Source organism: Arachis hypogaea, chromosome 15 (assembly GCF_003086295.3).
Source record: "Arachis hypogaea cultivar Tifrunner chromosome 15, arahy.Tifrunner.gnm2.J5K5, whole genome shotgun sequence".
Classification (NCBI taxonomy): Eukaryota; Viridiplantae; Streptophyta; class Magnoliopsida; order Fabales; family Fabaceae; genus Arachis; species Arachis hypogaea.
In genome coordinates, this window is record NC_092050.1 from 85,979,087 (window position 1) to 86,000,413 (window position 21,327).

General features: G+C 38.8%; 3 non-coding genes across 3 annotated transcripts; all 3 read left to right on the top strand.

The window, feature by feature from the left end:
* The first annotated feature begins 4,693 nt into the window (after positions 1–4,693).
* LOC112752137 (small nucleolar RNA R71) lies at positions 4,694–4,800 on the top strand. The gene has a single exon (XR_003176580.1). It is a non-coding gene; the product is annotated as a small nucleolar RNA R71 (small nucleolar RNA).
* A 5,235-nt stretch (positions 4,801–10,035) lies between these two features.
* On the top strand, positions 10,036–10,143 carry LOC112752168 (small nucleolar RNA R71). The gene has a single exon (XR_003176615.1). It is a non-coding gene; the product is annotated as a small nucleolar RNA R71 (small nucleolar RNA).
* A 10,633-nt stretch (positions 10,144–20,776) lies between these two features.
* Positions 20,777–20,884, top strand: LOC112753875 (small nucleolar RNA R71). The gene has a single exon (XR_003178238.1). It is a non-coding gene; the product is annotated as a small nucleolar RNA R71 (small nucleolar RNA).
* The last annotated feature ends 443 nt before the right edge of the window (positions 20,885–21,327 follow it).

A 21,327-nucleotide genomic window follows, 5' to 3' on the forward strand; every position in this document is an offset into this window, starting at 1 on the left:
AAAATATAAGGACTTAATCAAAATAAATATTCAAGGCTTATTTAATAATAATAACTTCAATGATTCTTTTAAGAAAAGAATATTTGATCTATGAGATTGTTGGCAAGGGCGTGGGTCTAGTCCCGCTTGCGAATTTGCAATTATGAAAGAAAAAGGAAAGAGTAAAGTACTTATTGTATGATGATCTGTTGCTTGAGGCAACCCAAGAGATATTATTTGTTTGTTTGTTGCTTGAAGCAACCCAAGAGATGTTTGTTTGTTGCTTAATGCAACCCAAGAGATATTATATATATATATATATATATATATATATATATATTTGTTGCTTAATGCAGCCCAAGAGATATTATTTATTTGTTTGTTGCTTAATGCAACCCAAGAGATGTTTGTTTATTTATCTGTTTCCCTGAGGCAACCCAAGAGTAATTTTTCATTCCCAAGAGTGTATATTTCCTGCGAGTAGAAAGCAGAGGCTGTCTCAATAGAGCTGCTAATAATTATATGCGCATTTATTTGAACGAAAAATCGTATCCGGGAAATCGTGAACTCGTGACCGGATAAATGTCTGGAATGCAGGTGCTAACCGACACATGAGCTCATGGCCTGTACTAGGACTAGACATTCATCATATGCATCTATGTGACATTGTTTGGGTGTGCATATTGTAATTGGTTTGCCTAAATGAATAATTCTGTTAACTGTTAATTGCTATATTTGATATAATTGCTCTTGATTGTGTTTGAACCTCATTACTTGTGTCTAAAATTGATTGGCTGGATTGTGGTGAATTAGGTGTTGGTTGAATTGCCTGGGCCTGAGGCCATGACTGGTTTGTGTTGGAAGTCTAGTTTTGTATAAAGTATCTGACTGGTTCAGCATAGACTTAATGAACCTATGCTTGGAGCAGGATGATCATTTATACCGCGTAGGTAACTTCCTTTATGTTATAGTATAGTAAGGTATGAAAAATCAAACTGGTTCAGCATAGACTTAATGAACCTATGACTGGGACAGGTTAGTCATTCATACAGTCTAGGAAACTTTTAAAAGTTTTACAAGAAAAATATGGATTTAGGAGGTTGAGTAATTAACTAATGATTTTAAAGAAAGTTAGTTTCCTTTTAGATGTCTATGAATGCAGTTAACTATTTGCGCTTTATTCTTTATTTTCACGGCATTCTTGACCTCTACTGAGAACATGTGGTTTGGTTCTCACCCCCAAATTTTCCACCCTTTCAGTGACACAGGTTTGAAGATGCATTTTGAAGCTGCGAGCGATTAGTAGATTTTCTTTATGGTTTTAATTACTTCCATAGAGTCCCCTCGCTGTTGTCCCTCGAGATTTTATTTTACATAGAGGGGTAGGTTTAGTATATCGTATTTGAAATTCATTTGATTCCTTTTGTATAAGAATTATTATTAATAATATTTATGTGATTATTTTTATTTGTGAATGTTTGAATTATGACTTTAATGAATAAAAAAAACAAAATTTCCTGGCATTTTCTTAAAACTAAAAGCGAAATCGATACAAAGGCTCAGTAATTAAGTAGTTAATATTAGAAAAGGTCACGTAACGTTCTTTCTAGTAGAAATACCTTGACTTAAGCAAGGTATTTTGCTGGAAGGGATGTTACAAGCAGTCTTCAGCTTATCAAACGCTTGTTTGCAATCCTCACTGAACTCGAACTCAATATCCTTCTGCAGTAATCTGGATAAGGGAAGTGCGACCTTACTAAAGTCCTTAATAAATCTCCTGTAAAAACCTGCATGGCCAAGGAACGAACGGACTTCCCTCACAGAAGAGGGGTAAGGTAAACTAGAAATAACATTCACCTTTGCTGGGTCTACAGAAATGCCATTATTGGATACCACATGTCCTAATACAATTCCTTGTTTTACCATAAAGTGACATTTTTCGAAATTTAATACAAGGTTTGTATTAACACATCTATCTAATACTCTAGATAATCCATCTAAGCAAAGGCTAAAAGAATCACCATAAATGCTAAAATCATCCATAAAAACTTTCATATAGTCCTCAATAAGATCAGAGAAAAGACTCATCATGCACCTTTGGAAAGTAGCTGGTGCATTGCACAAGCCAAAGGGTATTCTCTTATAAGCATAAGTCCCAAAAAGACATGTAAAAGTAGTCTTTTCCTGATCCTCAGGAGCTATATGAATCTGGAAATAACCTGTGTAACCATCTAAAAAGCAATAATGTGATTTACTTGACACGCGATCCAGCATTTGATCAATGAATGGAAGTGGATAGTGATCCTTACAGGTAGCTTGGTTGAGACGCCTGTAATCAATGCAGACTCTCCAAGCATTCTGAACTCTAGTTGCTATGAGCTCTCCATGCTCATTCTTCACTGTAGTGACTCCAGACTTCTTGGGCACCACTTGTACTGGGCTTACCCATTCACTGTCTGAAATGGGATATATGATACCGGCTTCCAATAGTCTGGTCACTTCCTTTTTGACAACTTCCAAGATGGTGGGATTCAATCTTCTTTGGGATTGACGGACAGGTCTTGCTTCCTCTTCTAAAAATATTCTGTGCTCACATACTTGAGGGTTGATGCCTACTATGTCTGCCAAGCTCCACCCAATTGCCTTCTTATGCTTCCTCAGCACATCAAGTAACTGCTCTTCTTGTTGAGAAGTAAGTTCTCTTGCAATGATAACTGGAAACCTCTGCTCATCTTCAAGATAAGCATATTTGAGATGTGGAGGGAGGGGTTTCAATTCTAACTTTTGATCATGGGCAGGCTCTGGATTATCAGGAGCTTGTGAAGATGACGAAGTGCCTTCATTGTCAGTTAAGAGGGTCCCCACACTTAGACCTTGTCCAGTGTGCCTCTCTTCGAACTCTTCCTTGTGAACTTCAGCTACACTTTCCTCTATGACATCACACTGAAAGATGGAACGATCTTCTGGGGGTTTGTCAATGACTCCATTCAGATTGAAGATTACTTTGCGGCCATTTATTTCAAAGGAGTATGTTCCTGAAAAGGCATCCAATTTGAATTTTGATGTCTTCAGGAATGGTCTCCCAAGTAGGATTGATGATGGCTTATCTGAATCATTATGGGGCATCTCCAAGATATAAAATTCAGTGGGAAATGTAATTCCTTTAATGTTCACCAAAACATCTTCAGCAACTCCAGCCACTGTAATAATGCTTTTATCTGCTAACATAAAACGAGCTGCCGACCTTTTTAAGGGAGGGAGCCTCAAAATATCATATATAGACAAAGGCATTATACTGACACATACTCCTAAATCACACATGCAATCATAAATTACTACACCACCAATAGTACAGCTAACTATACAAGGACCTGGATCACTACATTTTTCAGGTAATCCTCCCATTAAAGCAGATATAGAACTACTTAAAGGAATAGTTTCTAATTCATTAATTTTGTCTTTATGGATACATAAGTCTTTTAGAAACTTTGCATATTTAGGTACCTGCTGAATAACATCAAAAAGAGGAACAGTTACCTCAACCTTTTTGAATATTTCTACCATTTTGGGGTCGGGTTCCAGCTGCTTCCTGGGCTTGCTTGCAAGTTATGGAAATGGAATTGGAGTAGTGTTCTCTGTGGTGTCTGCGCCTTTTGGTGCTTCCTCCTGTGGTTGAGCTATTTCTTCTTCAGCTATGTCCTGTATGTCCTCTTCCTCTTCAACATCTTCTATTTCTATTACCTCTTCAGCTGAGGTGTGTTCTGGTGGGCTTGGTTCCTCCTGATTCCTCTCCTGCAGTGTGGTTCCAGACCTTAAGGTGATGGCATTAATGCCTCCCTTTGGATTGGGTAATGGTTGAGAGGGGATTCCAGTGGAGCTTGAAGGTTGGTTACTGGAATTTTGCGTTGATCCAATCTATGACATAAGAGCTTGCAAAGTAGAGGTGAGACCATTCAGACTGGCGTTAATACTATTCATGTTATTTTCCATGGTCCGTTGTCTTCGCTCAAAAGATTGTAGTAGCTCTTCATTAGGAGATAAAGAAGAATGAGTAAATTGAGATGTCTGCTATTGATTGTTCTGTGGTCCTTGGTTTTGCCTCAGGTGAGGTGCTCTGTAAGGTTGATTCTGCTGCTTGTTGTTGTTATTATTCCACCTCTGATTTCCCTGATTATCTCTGCCTCCTCTGTTATTTTTGTCCCTCTAATTCTGGTTAGAATTGTCCTGCCATCCATGGTTATTATTTCCACTTTGATTGTATCCTTGGTTGGGGCGGTCATAGAAGTTATGAGTGGATGCCACCATGTTGTCTTCTTGTTGGAGCTGCGGGCATTCATCAGTGTAATGGCTATAATCAACACAGATTCCGCAAATTCTTTGTGGGACTAGTTGTTGGTTTTGTTGTGGCGGAGGAGGTTGAGCTTACTGAGCTTGTTGTTGATTCAATTGCATCTGCTTCAGCAAGTTGGTCATCTCACATATACTCTGAGCTAGAGCAGCAGTCTCTCTGTTAGAGGATACTTCTGCAACGGCTTTTGAACGGCCTTGCTTTTGCCTGTGATTCCTAGTAGATTCAGCTAAATCACTGATTAATTGCCAAGCCTCATCAGTGGTCTTGTACTTCTTCATAGACCCATTGCTAGCACTTTCTAATGTGGTCTTATCTTGGGGCCTCATGCCCTGTGTGACATAGCTAAACAACACTATCTTGTCAATCCTGTGGTGGGGGCATGCTTCCAGAAGATTATTGAAGCGCTCCCAGTATTCAAAGAGAGTTTCATTGTCATCCTGAACAATTGTGGAAATATCCTTCCTCAGTTTATCAGTAACTTCATATGGAAAGAATTTCTCCAAAAACTCCTTTCTGAGTGTATCCCAGTTGGATACATTTGCCAGAGGTTGAGTGTAGTACCACTTTCTTGCTTTTCCCTCGAGAGAAAACGGGAAAGCTTTCAGCAAAATTGAAGTTTCATCAGTACCATCACGCCTGACAGTAGAACAGGCTGCTTGGAAATCTCTCAAGTGCTTGATAGGCTCTTGAGCAGGTAGGCCATGAAACTTGGGCATCAAGTTTAGCAGTGCGGTCTTTATTTCAAAATCTATAGCCACCGCTGGATGATGCACTTGAAACGGCTGCATTGTAAAATCAGGGGCTCCTTCCTCCTAGATGGTAACTCTCCTAGCTGCCATGTCTTCTGCACATAAAACAACCGAATCAGTAGAACGGGGGCTGGTTTCTTCCTCAAGTTCACTCTCAGATCCGCCCTCAGAGCGGACTAACCGACGCTGTTCTCGCCTTATTCGTGAAATAGTCCTTTCAATTTCAGGATCGAATATTAGCAAGTGCGGATCAGGAAGTGAACGCATCATTTGACGGAAGAAACATGCAGCTCATAGTAACAAAATAAAATAAAATGCAAATAAATAAATTCTAATTAATAACTTTAGCACTCTATTGCAACTCCCCGGCAACGGCGCCAAAAATTGATGAGGGGCAGAAGTTGGTAAATTAAAAATTATTAAAATAGTTACATTGCAAGTATAGTTCTTAACTCACCGAAAATCTGCCTATCAATTTAGAAATATGTCACAGAGAGTTTAAATTAAAAATTACTGGGAGTTTAAGTCCCATGTCGTCTCCCAACGAGTTGCAGAAAAGTGTGCTATTTTATTAATCAGATGTTCCAAGAAGTTGAGTTAAGTAGAGGGAAAATTAAAAAGAGGAAATTTAAATAATATGAATAAAAACCTTGACTGGGAGTTGATTAGTTGGAATTTCTATTATTGATGGAATGATCTCAAGATTAATTTATAATTAATGGTTGTTTTGTTTAGTTATCCTTTACCAGGTAAAGGAAAGTCAAACAAGTTGGAATGCTAGATCTATTCACGAGTTGCAACCCACTTAGTTCAAAGGGATTGGTGTTAGTGATTAGATAACAATTCAACAGTTAACCCAATTACAATTTTTCTTTCAATCCTTCCAACTCAAGAGTTCCTTTCAATCAATTCCCCATCAAGTGAAGGAACTACTCACTCATTGCAAATAATAAATCCATAACACATGAAAGGGAATTAAAAGAAGACATGATTATTGGAATGGAGAAATAAATTAAAATGGAAGAAATAATCCTTGTCTCAAATAATCATGAAAGTATTCAAATGACAAAATTGAACAAAGCAAAGAACATGGAAGAATAAAACCAAGTTAAGAGAACGAACTAGAATGACGAGGTCTTGATAAGGAAAAATAACTCTTCCCAATGTTCCATTGCTAAGATCAACTCCCAAAATTAAAATTGTAAAACCTAGAGAGAAAAACCTAGAGGAGGAAAAACTAGCTCTAAAACTGTCAACTGTGTAGAATGAATGTTGTTGTTTGTTTCTGCATATTCTCTGGCTCTAGTTTGCTGTTCCGGGCCGAAAACTGGGTCGAAATAAGGTCAAAAATCGCCCCCAGCGAAGTCTACAGATTATGCAGATCGCACATGTCACGCGATCGCGTCATCCATGCGGACGCGTCATTCGCGCTTTTCCTTACCACGCGTTCGCGTCGTCCACGCTACCGCGTCGCCTGAGCTTTTCCAATCCGCGCGGCCGCGTGAGCCATGCGGCCGCGTCACTGTGATTCGCTCTCCTTCGCGCGGTCGCGTGAGCCATGCGACCGCGTCACTTCTCGCTGGTTATCTCCTCAAATTCTTGTGTTCCTTCCATTTTTGCTAGCTTCCTTTCTAATCTCCAACTCATTCATGCCCTATAAAGTCTGAAACACTCAACACACAGATCACGGCATCGAATGAAATAAAGGAGAATTAAAAATACATAATTAAAGTCTCTAGGAAGCAGTTTTCAAACATGTTATAAATTCAGGAAGGGATTATAATTTCATGCTAATTTAATGAATAAGTGGGTAAAGATCATGATAAAACCACACAATTAAACACAATATAAACCATAAAATAGTGGTTTATCAACCTCCCCACATTGTAGAGTTCTAGGAATATGATCTCATGAACTTCTACTTCCTCTCCATTCATGATACTATGCATCATGATAGCCCGGTCCACAGTAACTTCAGACCGGTTGCTAGTAAGAATGATAGAGCATTGGATGAACTCCAACCATCCCCGAACCATTGTGAGCCAATTCTTTGGGTTTGGGTTCATACTTTGGTCATGGTTCCTTGTGATCTATGCATTAGCATAGAACTCTTGAACCATTAAGATTTCAACTTGTTGGATTAGGTTGGTGAGAGTTTTCCAACCTCTTCTTTGAATCTAATGTCGGATATCTGGATATTCACTCTTTTTGAGCTTGAAGTGGACCTTGGGGATCACCTTTTTCTTGGCCACAACTTCATAGAAGTGGTCTTGATAGACCTTTGAGATGAATCTCTCCATCTTCCATGACTCAGACGTGGAAGAAATTGCATTCCCTTTCCTCTTTCTAGAGGTTTCTCTGGTCTTAGGTGCCATTGATGGTTATGGAAAAACGAAAAGCAAGGCTTTTTCCACACCAAACTTAAAAGGTTTGCTCGTCCTTGAGCAAAAGAGAAAAGAAAAGAGCAGAAGAAGAAGAAATGGAGGAGATGGAGGGTAGTGAAAGTTTTGCCCAAGGGTGGTAGTAGTGTGTATGATGTGTGAAATTGAAGATAGTGAGGAGGGGTGTTTATAGGGTAGGAGAGAGAGGGAATTCAGCTATGAAAGGGTGGGTTTGGGAGGGGAATGGTTTGAATTTGAATGGTGAGGTAGGTGAGATTTATGATGGATGGATGTGAGTAGTGAAGAAAATGTGAGGAAGAGGGTATGATTTGATAGGTGAAGGAAATTTGGGAAAGAGTTAATGATGGGATTGGTGAAGGGTATTTCAGGAAGAGTGTTATGGAAAGGTGTAAAGAGGAAAGAAGAAGAGGTGGGGTAGGTGGGGATCCTGTGGGGTCCACAGATCCTGAGGTGTCAAGAAATTCTGCTCCTTGCACCAATCTGGCGTTTAAACGCCCATTGTGTGCCAATCCTGGCGTTTAATGCCAGCTCTGCTACATTTCCTGGAGTAAAACGCCAGTCTGCTGCCCCTTTCAGGCGTTTAACGCCAGCCAGATGCCAGACACCCCTTTCTGGCGTTAAACGCCCAGAGTGCTGCCCATTCTGGCGTTTAACGCCTAGAATGCTGCCAGGCTGGGCGTTAAACGCCCTTTCTGCTATCCTTACTGGCGTTTAAACGCCAGTAAGTCTGTCTTCCAGGGTGTGCTATTTTTTATTCTATTTTTTATTTTGCTTTAACTCTGCAGCTATTTTTATGACTTCACATGATCATCAACCTAAAGAAAACATAAAATAACAATGAAAAATAAATAAATATAATTAAATAACATTGGGTTGCCTCCCAACAAGCGCTTCTTTAATGTCAATAGCTTGACAGTGAGCTCTTTAAAGAGCTTCACAGAGACTCAGAGCTTGATGATGGCCTCTCAACACCAAACTTAGAAGTTGAGTGTGGGGGCTCTGTCTGACTCTGTATTGAGAGAAGCTTTTCATGCTTCCTCTCCATGGTTACAGGAGAAGATCCTTGAGCCTTAAACACAAGGTAGTCCTCATTCAATTGAAGGACTAACTCTCCTCTATCCACATCAATCACAGCCCTTGTTGTGGCTAGGAAGGGTCTTCCAAGGATGATGGATTCATCTTAGTCCTTCCCAGTATCTAGTATTATGAAGTCAACAGGGATGTAAAAGCCTTCAACCTTCACTAAGACATCCTCTACAAGTCCATAAGCCTGTTTTCTTGAATTGTCTGCCATCTCTAGTGAGATTCTTGCAGCTTGTACCTTAAAGATCCCTAGTTTCTCCACTACAGAGAGTGGCATGAGGTTTATACTTGAACCAAGGTCACACAGAGCCTTCTTAAAGGTCATGGTGCTTATGATGCAAGGTATAAAGAACTTTCCATGATCCGGTTTCTTTTGAGGTAATTTCTGTTGAACCAAGGTATTCAGTTCATTAATGAGCAATGGAGGTTCATCCTCCCAAGTCTCATTACAAAATAACTTGGCATTTAGCTTCATGATTGCTCCTAGATACTGAGCAACTTACTCTTCAACAATATCTTCATCCTCTTCAGAGGAAGAAAACTCATCAGAGCTCATGAATGGCAACAGTGGAATCCCTATGGTCTCTGTATGTGCCTCAGATTCCTTTGGTTCCTCAATAGGGAACTCCTTATTGGCTAGTGGACGTCCCTTGCGGTCTTCCTCACTGAAAATCACTGCCTTATCTTCCTCTCCAGGGTCGGCCATTTTGGTTATAGTTATGGCCTTGCACTCTCTCTTTGGATTCTCTTCTGTATTGCTTGGGAGAGTACTAGGAGGGATTTCAGTAACTCTTTTGCTCAGTTGACCCACTTGTGCCTCCAAATTTCTTATGGAGGACCTTGTTTCAGTCATGAAATTGAGAGTGGTCTTAGATAGATTAGAGACTGTGGATGCTAAGTCAGAGTGGCTCTGCTTAGAACTCTCTGTCTATTGCTCAGAAGATGATGAGAAAGGCTTGCTATCGCCAAACCTATTTCTCCCACAATTATTATTGAAGCCTTGATTAGGCTTCTGTTGATCCTTTCATGAGAAATTAAGATGATTCCTCCATGAAGGATTATAGGTGTTTCCATAGGATTCTCCCATGTAATTCACCTCTTCCGTTGCAGGATTCTTAGGGTCATAAGCTTCTTCTTCAGAGGAAGCTTCCTTAGTACTGATGGATGCAGCTTGCATTCCAGTCAGACTCTGAGATATCATATTGACTTGCTGAATCAATATTTTATTCTGAGCCAATATGGCATTCAGAGTATCAATCTCAAGAACTCCTTTCTTCTGAGTTGTCCCATTATTCACAGGATTTCTTTCAGAAGTATACATGAACTGGTTATTTGCAACCATTTCAATGAGTTCCTGGGCTTCTACAGGCGTCTTCTTCAGATGAAGAGATCTACCAGCAGAGTGAACCAATGACATCTTGGACAATTCAGATAGACCATCATAGAATATACATAGGATGCTCCATTCTGAAAGCATGTCAGAAGGACACCTTCTGATCAATTTCTTGTATCTTTCCCAAGCTTCATAGATGGATTCACCTTCCTTCTGTCTGAAGGTTTTGACTTCCACTCTAAGCTTGCTCAACTTTTATGGTGGAAAGAATTTGGCCAAGAAGGCATTGACTAACTTTTCCTAAGAGTTCAGGCTTTCTTTAGGTTGTGAGTCCAACTATGTCCTAGCTTTGTCTCTTACAGCAAAGGAAAAAAGCATAAGTCTGTAGACCTCAGGATTAACCCTATTGGTCTTAACAGTGTCACAGATTTGTAAGAATTCAGCTAAGAACTAATGAGGATCTTCCAATGGAAGTCCATAAAACTTGCAATTATGATGCATTAGAGAAACTAATTGAGGCATAAGCTCAAACTTGTTTACTCCAATTGCTGGAATTGAGATGCTTCTGTCATAGAAGTCAAAAGTGGGTGCAGTAAAGTCACCAAGCATCTTCCTTGCATCTCCACCATTATTGTTATTTTTGGCTACCATCTCTACGTCTTTTTTGAAAATTTCTGTTAAGTCCTCTCCAGAGTTTTGTGCTTTAGCTTCTCGTAGCTTCCTCTTCAGAGTCCTTTCAGGTTCAGGATCAGCTTCAACAAGAATGTTCTTATCCTTGTTCCTGCTCTTATGAAAAAGAAGAGAATAGAAAAGAATAGGAATCCTCTATGTCATAGTATAGAGATTCCTTTATGTGAGTAGAAGAATAGAAGAATAGAATGAAGAAGGGAGAAGATGGAGAGGGTTCGAATTATAAGAAGAAGAGAAGTGTTAGTAAATAAATAAATAAATAGAAAGAGATGAGAGAGAGAGAGAGAGAGAGAGAGAGAGAGTATTCGAAAATTAATTCAAAAGAAAAGAAAAATATTTTTGTTTTTATTTTACTTATTAATTAGAATTCGAATTTAAGAAGGAAAATAAAATAAAATTAGAATTTAAAACAATTAGTTAATTAAACAGAATTTTGAAAAAGTCGTTAGTGATTTTCGAAAATCAGAGAGAGAGAAGTAGTTAGGTGTTTTTGAAATAGTAAAACAAACAAAACGTCAAGTAGTTAATCGAAAAAGATTTGAAAATAAAGTTTGAAAAGATAAAAAGTTAGAAAAAGATTTTGAAATTAAGTTTTGAAAAAGATATGATTGGAATTTAATTTTAAAAAGATTTAAAAAGGAAATTAAAAAGATTTGATTTTTGAAATTAAAGTTGCTTACTTGACTAATAAGAAACTAAAAGATATGATTCTAGAATTTAAAGATTGATCCTTTCTTAATAGGCAAGTAACAACTTGAAATTTTTGAATCTAAACATTAATTGTTAGCATTAATTTCGAAAATTTGAAATAAAAATAAGAAAAAGATTTTTGAAAATTAATTTTGCAGAATTTTCGAAATAACAGGAAATAAAAATGAAAAATATTTGATTTTTGAAAAAGATTTGAAAAGATTGATTTTTTAAATTGAAATTTTGACTTGACTATCAAGAAACAACTAATTTTTAAAATTTTTGACCAAATCAATTCAAATTTTCGAAAATTATGAGCAAAATAAGGGAAAGAGATTTTTTTTTATTTTTGAATTTTTAATGAGGAGAGAGAAAAACAACTATATGACACAAAACATAAGAAATTAAAATAAAAACAACTAATGCATGCAAGAACACTTTGAATGTCAAGATGAACACCAAGAACACTTTGAAGGTCCAGATGAACATCAAGAACATATTTTTGAAAAAATTTAAGAAAAGAAAGACATGCAAGACACCAAACTTAAAAATTTTTAAACCTTAAACACTAATAATTAAAAAATACACAAGAAAAACAAGAAAAGACACAAAATAAGAAAATTCAAGATCAAACAAAGAGAATCATCAACAATAACTTGAAGATCAATGAAGAACACAATGCATGAATTTTCAAAAATTTAAGATAATTAAAAAGATGCAATTGACACTAAACTTAAAATTTGACACTAGACTCAAACAAGAAACATAAAAGTTTTGGTTTTTATGATTTTATTAACTTTTTGGTATTTTTCAAATATAGTTTAGAAAAAGAAAATAAAGAGATACAAAATTTTTAATAAGAACTCCAGGAATCATGCAATGTTAGTCTAAAGCTTCGGTCCAAAAGAATTAGACATGGCCAGATGGCCAGCCAAGCTTTAAGTGAAAGCTTCGGTCCAAAAGATTAGACATGGCCAAATAGACAGCCAAGCTTTAGCGTAAAACATACAAGCATGTCAATAAGAAGTGGAAGTCTCAGTCCAAAAGATTAGACATGGCTAAGCAGCCAGCCAGGCTTCAACATATCTTATGAAACTCTAGAATTCGTTCTTAAAAATTCTGAAGAACACAAATTTTTTTTTTGAAAATTTTTTTTTTCAAAAACTAAAATTTTTTTCTTTTTTTGAAATTAAAATAAAAAGCTTAAAATATAAAATAAAATTACCTAATCTAAGCAATAGGATGAACCGTCACTTGTCCAAACTCGAACAATCCCCGGCAATGGCGCCAAAAACTTGTTGCACAGAAATCGTGATTCACACTTTTCACATCTCCGCACAACTAACCAGCAAGTACAATGGGTCGTCCAAGTAATAAACCTTACGTGAGTAAGGGTCAATCCCACGGAGATTGTCGGCTTGAAGCAAGATATGGTCATCTTGTAAATCTCAGTCAGACGGATTTAAATGTTTATGGAGTTTTGATAATTAAAATATAAATAAAACATAAAATAGGATAGAGTTACTTATGTAATTCATTGGTGGAAATTTCAGATAAGCGTCTGGAGATGCTTTGTTGCTTCTGAACCTCTGCTTTCCTATTGCCTTCTTCCAACCATGCGTTACTTCCTTCCATGGCAAGCTGTAGGATCCTCTCAGTGAAAATGGTCCTCTACGGTTTCTGCACGGCTAATCAACTGTCGGATTTCTCGTCTCGGATGAAAAATACCTTGTACAGCTACCGCATGGCTAATCATCTGTCGGTTCCCGCTAGCATCGGAATAGGATCCATTGATCCTTTTGCACACTGTCACTGTGCCCAACATTCGCAGGTTTGAAGCTCGTCACAGTCATCCCTTCTCAGATCTTACTCGGAATACCACAGACAAGGTTTAGACTTTCCGGATCCCAGGAATGCTGCCAATAATTCTAGCCTATACCACGAAGATACTAATCTCGCAGACTCAGTCCGTGTATTAGATATCCAAGAGAATATACTCCAGCTGTCATCCAATGACTACGTTGAACATCATGTAGACCGCTTTGTGGTTGTCAGGCACGCGGATCTTGGCTAAGCGAGTAACGAAGATTGGGTGATTGTCACGGGTCACACCTTCATTCTGACTTAACTAAATTAAGTACGAGAGTATATCTTGGAGAAGAAGTAGGCGTGAATTGAATAGAAAACAGTAGTAATTACATTAATTCATGAAGAACAGCAGAGCTCTACACCTTAATCTATGGGCTGTAGAAACTCCACCGTAGAAAATACATAAGTGAAAAAAGGTCTAGGCATGGCCGTAAGGCCAGCCTCCAAACGTGGATAATGGTCTATGATAGCATAATCGTCTGGTCTAAGGACTAAACGTCCAGAGATATGAATACAATGGTAAAAAGTGCTATTTATACTAAACTAGTAACTTAGGTTTACAGAAAATGAGTAACTAAGTGCAGATAGTGTAGAAATCCACTTCCGTTGCCCACATGGTGTGTGCTTGGGCTGAGCATTGAAGCTTTTTCGTTCATAGGCTGTTCCTCGAGTTAAACGCCAGCTTGGGTGCCAGTTTGGGCGTTTTACGCCAAGATGTTTTAGGCTGTTTTGGTCGCCAGTTTGGGCCATCAAATCTCGGGCAAAGTATAGACTATTATATATTGATAGAAAGCCCAGGATGTCTATTTTCCAACGCATTGAGAGTGCACCAATTGGGGTTCTGTAGCTCCATAAAATCCACTTCGAGTGCAGGTAGGTCAGAATCCAACAGCATCTGCAGTCCTTTTTCAGCCTCTGAATCCTCAGGTCCCTCAATTTCAGCCAGAAAATACCTGAAATCACAGAAAAATACACAAACTCATAGTAAAGTCTAGAAATGTAATTTTTGAATAAAAACTAATAAAAATATAATAAAAAGTAACTAAAACATACTAAAAACTATGTAAAAATAATGCCAAAAAGGGTATAAATTATCCACTCATCACAACACCAAACTTAAATTGTTGCTTGTCCCCAAGCAACTAAAAACAAAATAGGATAAAAAGAAGAGAAAATACAATAAATCCCAAACTTATCAATGAACTTAGTTCCAATTAGATGAGCGGGACTTGTAGCCTTTTTTCTTCTGAACAGTTTTGGCATCTCACTTTATCCTTTGAAGTTTAGAATGATTGGCATCCATAGGAACTCAGAATTCAGATAGTGTTATTGATTCTCTTAGTTCAGTATGTTGATTCTTGAATATAGCTACTTTATGAGTCTTGGCCGTGACCCTAAGCATTTTTTTTCCAGTATTACCACCGGATACATAAATGCCACAGACACATAACTGGGCGAACCTTTTCAGATTGGGACGTAGCTTTGCTAAATTCCCCAGTTAGAGGTGCCCAGAGCTCTTAAGCACACTCTTTTTGTTTTGGAGCACGGCTTTAACCGCTCAGTCTCAAGCTTTTCACTTGACACCTTCACGCCACAAGCACATGGTTAGGGACAGCTTGATTTAGCCGCTTAGGCCATGATTTTATTCCTGTGGGCCCTCCTATCCATTAATGTTCAAAGCCTTTGATCCTTTTTTACCCTTGCCTTTTGGTTCAAAGGGCTATTGCCTTTTTCTACTTACTTTTTCTTTTTCTTTCTTTTTTATCTTTATTTTTTCACAATTTTTTTTGCAAGCTTTGTCTATAAGATGATTTTTGTTGCTTCAAGAATCAATTTTATGATTTTTCAGATTACAAATAACATTTCTCCTTTTTTATTATTCTTTCAAGAGCCAACAAATTTAACATTCATAAACAACAAATTCAAAAATATGCACTGTTCAAGCATTCATTCAGAAAACAAAAAGTATTGCCACCATATCAAAATAATTAAACTAATTTCAAGATAAAATTCGAAATTCATGGACTCCTTATTCTTTTGCAGTTAAAAATATTTTTCATTTAAGAAAGGTGAAGGATTCATAGGATATTCATAGCTTTAAGACATAAACACTAGACACTAATGATCATGTAATAAAGACACAAACATAGACAAACCATAAAGCATAAATTTTGAAAAACAAAAAAATAAGAACAAGGAAATTAAAGAACGGGTCCACCTTAGTGATCGTGGCTAGTTCTTCCTCTTGAAGATCTTATGGAGTGCGTTAGCTCCTCTATGTCTCTTCCTTGCCTTTGTTGTTCCTCCCTCATGGCTCTTTGGTCCTCTCTGATTTCATTGAGGATAATGGAGTGCTCTTGGTGCTCCATCCTTAGTTGCTCCATTCTGGAACTCAGTTCTCCTAAGGAGGTGTTGATTTGCTCCCAATAGTTTTGTGGAGGAAAGTGCATCCCTTGAGGTATCTCAGGGATTTCTTGTTGAGGAATTTCCTCATGCTCTTGTTGAGGTCCATGAGTGGGCTCTCTTGTTTGCTCCATCCTTTTCTTAGTGATGGGCTTGTCCTCTTCAATGAGGGTGTCTTCCTCTATGACAATTCTGGCTGAATTGCATAGGGTATATATGAGATGAGGGAAGTCATACCTTGCCAAAGTAGATGCCACTTTGTAAAGTTCTAGGGATATCATCTCATAAACTTCTACTTCCTCTCTAATCATGATACTATGGATCATGATAGCCCGGTCCACAGTAACTTCAAACTGGTTGCTAGTAGGAATGATAGAGCGTTGGATGAACTTCAACCATCCCCTAGCCATGGGCTTGAGGTCAAGCCTTCTTAATTGAACCGGCTTGCCTCTTGAGTCTCTCTTCCATTGAGCTCCTTCCACAAAGATGTCCATGAGAACTTGGTCCAACCTTTGATCAAAGTTGACCCTTCTAATGAAAGGATGAGGATCTCCTCTCATCATTGCCAAGTTAAATGCCAACCTTATATTTTCCGAACTAAAATCCAAGTAATTCCCCCGATCCATTGTAAGCCAATTCTTCGGGTTTGGGTTCATACTTTGGTCATGGTTCCTAGTGATCCATGCATTAGCATAGAACTCTTGAACCATTAAGATTCTGACTTGTTGGATTGGGTTGGTGAGAGTTTTCCAACCTCTTCTTTGAATCTCATGTCGGATCTCCAGATATTCACTCTTTTTGAGCTTGAAGGGGACCTCGGGGATCACCTTTTTCTTGGCCACAACTTCATAGAAGTGGTCTTGATGGACCTTTGAGATGAATCTCTCCATCTCCCTTGACCCGGAGGTGGAAGCAATTGCCTTCCCATTCCTTTTTCTAGAGGTTTCTCCGATCTTAGGTGCCATTGATGGTTATGGAAAAATGAAAAGCAAGGCTTTTTGCATACCAAACTTGGTCATCGAGCAAAAGAGGAAAGAAAGGAGTAGAAGAAGAAGAAATAGAGGAGATGGAGGGTAGTGAAGGTTTAGGCCAAGGGGGGTAGTAGTGTGTATGATGTGTGAAATTGAAGGTAGTGAGGAGTGGTCCTTATAGGGTAGGAGAGAGAGGGAATTCGGCTATGAAGGGGTGGGTTTGGAAGGGGAATGGTTTGAATTTGAATGGTGAGGTAGGTGAGGTTTATGATGGATGGATGTGAGTGGTGAAGAGAATGTGGGGAAGAGGGTAGGATTTGATAGGTGAAGGGTATTTGGGGAAGAGTTAATGATGGGATTGGTCAAGGGTATTTGGGGAAGAGTGTTATGGAAAGGTGTGAAGAGGAGAGAAGAAGAGGGGGGATAGGTGGGGATCCTGTGGGGTCCACAGATCCTGAGGTGTCAAGGAATTCTACTCCTTGCACCAATCTGGAGTTTAAACGCCCGCTGGGTGCCATTCCTGGCGTTTAATGCTAGCTCTGCTACCTTTCCTGGCGTTAAACGCCAGTCTGCTACCCCTTTCTTGCGTTTAACACCAGCCAGACGCCAGACACCCCTTTCTGGCGTTAAACGCCCAGAGTGCTGCCCATTCTGGCGTCTAACGCCCAGAATGCTGCCAGGCTGGGTGTTAAACACCCATTCTGCTATCTTTATTGGCGTTTAAACGCCAGTAAGTCTGTCTTCCAGGGTGTGCTATTTTTGATTCTGTTTTTGATTTTGCTTTAATTATGCAGCTGTTTTTATGACTTCACATGATCATTAACCTAAAAAAAACATAAAATAACAATGGAAAATAAATAAATATAATTAAATAACATTGGGTTGCCTCCCAACAAGTGCTTCTTTAATGTCAATAGCTTGACAGTGAGCTCTTTAGAGAGCTTCACAGAGACTCAGAACTTGATGAAAGCGTCCCAACACCAAACTTAGAAGTTGAGTGTGGGGGCTCTGTTTGACTCTGTATTGAGAGAAGCTTTTCGTGCTTCCTCTCCATGGTTACAGGAGAAGATCCTTGAACCATAAACACAAGGTAGTCCTCATTCAATTGAAGGACTAACTCTCCTCTGTCCACATCAATCACAGTCCTTGCTGTGGTTAGGAAGGGTCTTCCAAGGATGATGGATTCATCTTCATCCTTCCTAGTGTCTAGGATTATGAAGTCAGCAGCGATGTAAAAGCCTTTAACCTTCACTAAGACATCCTTTACAAGTCCATAAGCTTGTTTTCTTGAATTGTCTACCATCTCTAGTGAGATTCTTATAGCTTGTACCTCAAAGATCCCTAGTTTCTCCATTACAGAGAGTGGCATGAGGTTTATACTTGAACCAAGGTCACACAGAGCCTTCTTAAAGGTCATGGTGCTTATGATGCAAGGTATTAAGAACTTTTCAGGATCTGGTTTCTTCTGAGGTAATTTCTATTGAACCAAGGTATTCAGTTTATTAATGAGCAATGGAGGTTCATCCTCCCAAGTCTCATTACCAAATAACTTGGCATTCAGCTTCATGATTGCTCCTAGATACTAAGTAACTTGCTCTTCAACAATATCTTCATCCTCTTCAGAGGAAGAGTACTCATCAGAGCTCATGAATGGCAACAGTAAGTTCAGTGGAATCTCTATAGTCTCTGTATGAGCCTTAGATTCATTTGGTTCCTCAATGCGGAACTCCTTATTGGCCAGTCGACGTCCCTTGAGGTCTTCCTCACTGGAAATCACTGCCTTTTCTTCCTCTCCAGGTTCAGCCATTCTGGTTATAGTTATGGTTTTGCACTCTCTCTTTGGATTCTCTTCTGTATTGCTTGAGAGAGTACTAGGAGGGATTTCAGTAAATCTTTTGCTCATTTAACCCACTTGTGCCTCCAAATTTCTTATGGAGGACCTTGTTTCAGTCATGAAACTGAGAGTGGTCTTAGATAGATTAGAGACTATGGTTGCTAAGTCAGAGTGGCTCTGCTTAGAACTCTCTGTCTGTTGCTCAGAAGATGATGGAAAAGGCTTGCTATTGCCAAACCTATTTCTCCCACCATTATTATTGAAGCCTTGATTAGGCTTCTGTTGATCCTTCCATGAGAAATTAAGATGATTCCTGCATGAAGGATTATAGGTGTTTCCATAGGATTCTCCCATGTAATTCCCCTCTTCCATTGCAGGATTTTCAGGGTCATAAGCTTCTTCCTCAGAGGAAGCTTCCTTACTACTGATGCATGCAGCTTGCATTCCAGTCAGACTCTGAGATATCATATTGACTTGTTGAGTCAATGGTGTGCGAAATCGTGATCATTCCTTCCTTGGTAACGGCGCTAAAAACTTAATACGCACGTTCATGTTCTTAATTCTGTTTCACAACTTCGTACAACTAACCAGCAAGTGCACTGGGTCGTCCAAGTAATAAACCTTATGTGAGTAAGGGTCGATCCCACGGAGATGGTCGGCTTTAAGCAAGCTATGGTCACCTTGTAAATCTCAGTCAGGCAGATTCAACTGATTTTATGAATTGATAAGTAAAAGATAAATAAAATATAAAATAGGATAGTGGTACTTATGTAATTCATTGGTGAGAATTTCAGATAAGTGTATAGAGATGCTTTCGTCCCTCTGAACCTCTGTTTTCCTGCTGTCTTCATCCAATCCTTCCTACTCCTTTCCATGGCAAGCTGTATGTTAGGCATCACCGTTGTCAATGGCCACCTGTCCACTCAGTGAAAATGGTCCAATGCGTTGTCACTGCATGGCTAATCATCTGTCGGTTCTCGATCATACTGGAATAGGATCCATTGATCCTTTTGCGTCTGTCACTACGCCCAGCACTCGCGAGTTTGAAGCTCGTCACAGTCATTCAGTCCCTGAATCCTACTCGGAATACCACAGACAAGGTTTAGACTTTCCAGATTCTCAAGAATGGCTGTCCATGGGTTCTAACTTATACCACGAAGACACTAATAACTCGGACTCGGTCCCCTGTATTAGATATCCAAGAGATATCCATTCAATCTAAGGTAGAACGGAAGTGGTTGTCAGGCATGCGATCATAAGTTGAGAATGATGATGACTGTCACGATCATCACATCCATCATATTGAAGTGCGAATGAATATCTTAGAAGCAGAATAAGTTGAATTGAATAGAAAAATAGTAGTACTTTGCATTAATCTTTGAGGAACAGCAGAGCTCCACACCTTAATCTATGGTGTGTAGAAACTCTACCGTTGAAAATACACAAGTGATAAATGTTCAGGCATGGCCGATTGGCCAGCCCTCACAAAAGTCTAAGATAGCATAAAACTAATCAAAGATGATCCCAAGATGTGATCCCAAGATAGTAAAAAGTCCTATTTATACTAAACTAGTTACAAGGGTTTACAGAATTGAGTAAATAATGCAGAAATCCACTTTCGGGGCCCACTTGGTGTGTGCTTGGGCTGAGCATTGAGCTTTATACGTGTAGAGGTCTTTCTTGGAGTTGAACGCCAGTTTGTAACCTGTTTCTGGCGTTTAACTCCACTTTACAACCTGTTTCTGTCGTTTGATTCCAGAATGCAGCATGGAACTGGCGTTCAACGCCGGTTTACGTCATCTAAACTCGAACAAAGTATGGACTATTATATATTGCTGGAAAGCCCTGGATGTCTACTTTCCAACGAAATTAAGAGCGCGCCATTTGGAGTTTTGTAGCGCCAGAAATTCCACTTTGAGTGACGGAAGGTCAGAATCCAACAGCATCTGCAGTCCTTCTTCAACCTCTGAATCTGATTTTTGCTCAAGTCCCTCAATTTCAGCCAGAAAATACCTGAAATCATAGAAAAACACACAAACTCATAGTAAAGTCCAGAAATGTGAATTTTAATTAAAAACTAATAAAAATATACTAAAAACTAACAAAATTATACTGAAAACTATGTAAAAATAATGCCAAAAAGCGTATAAATTATCCGCTCATCAGTCAATATTTTATTCTGAGCCAATATAGCATTCAGAGTATCAATCTCAAGAACCCCTTTCTTCTGAGTTGTCCCATTATTCACAGGATTTCTTTTAGAAGTAAACATGAACTGGTTATTTGCAACCATTTCAATGAGTTCCTAGGCTTCTGCAGGCGTCTTCTTCAGATGAAGAGATCCACCAGCAAAGTGATCCAATGACATCTTGGACAATTTAGACAAACCATCATAGAATATATATAGGATGCTCCATTCTGAAAGCATGTCAGAAGGACACCTTCTAATCAATTGCTTGAATCTTTCCCAAGCTTCATAGAGGGATTCACCTTCCTTCTGTCTGAAGGTTTTGACTTCCACTCTAAGCTTGCTCAACTTTTGAGGTGGAAAGAATTTGGCCAAGAAGGCATTGACCAACTTTTCCTAAGAGTTCAGGCTTTCTTTAGGTTGTGAGTCCAACTATGTCCTAGCTCTGTCTCTTACAGCAAAGGGGAAAAGCATAAGTCTGTAGACCTCAGGATTAACCCCATTAGTCTTAACAGTGTCACAGATTTGCAAGAATTCAGCTAAGAACTGATGAGGATCTTCCAATGAAAGTCTACAAAACTTGCAATTCTATTGCATTAGAGAAACTAATTGAGGCTTAAGCTCAAAGTTGTTTGCTCCAATTGCAGGAATTGAGATGCTTCTGCCATAGAAGTCAGAAGTCGGTGCAGTAAAGTCACCAAGCATCTTCCTTGCATCTCTACCATTATTGTTATTTTCGGCTTCCATCGCTAATTCTTTTTCAAAAATTTCTGTTAGGTCCTCTC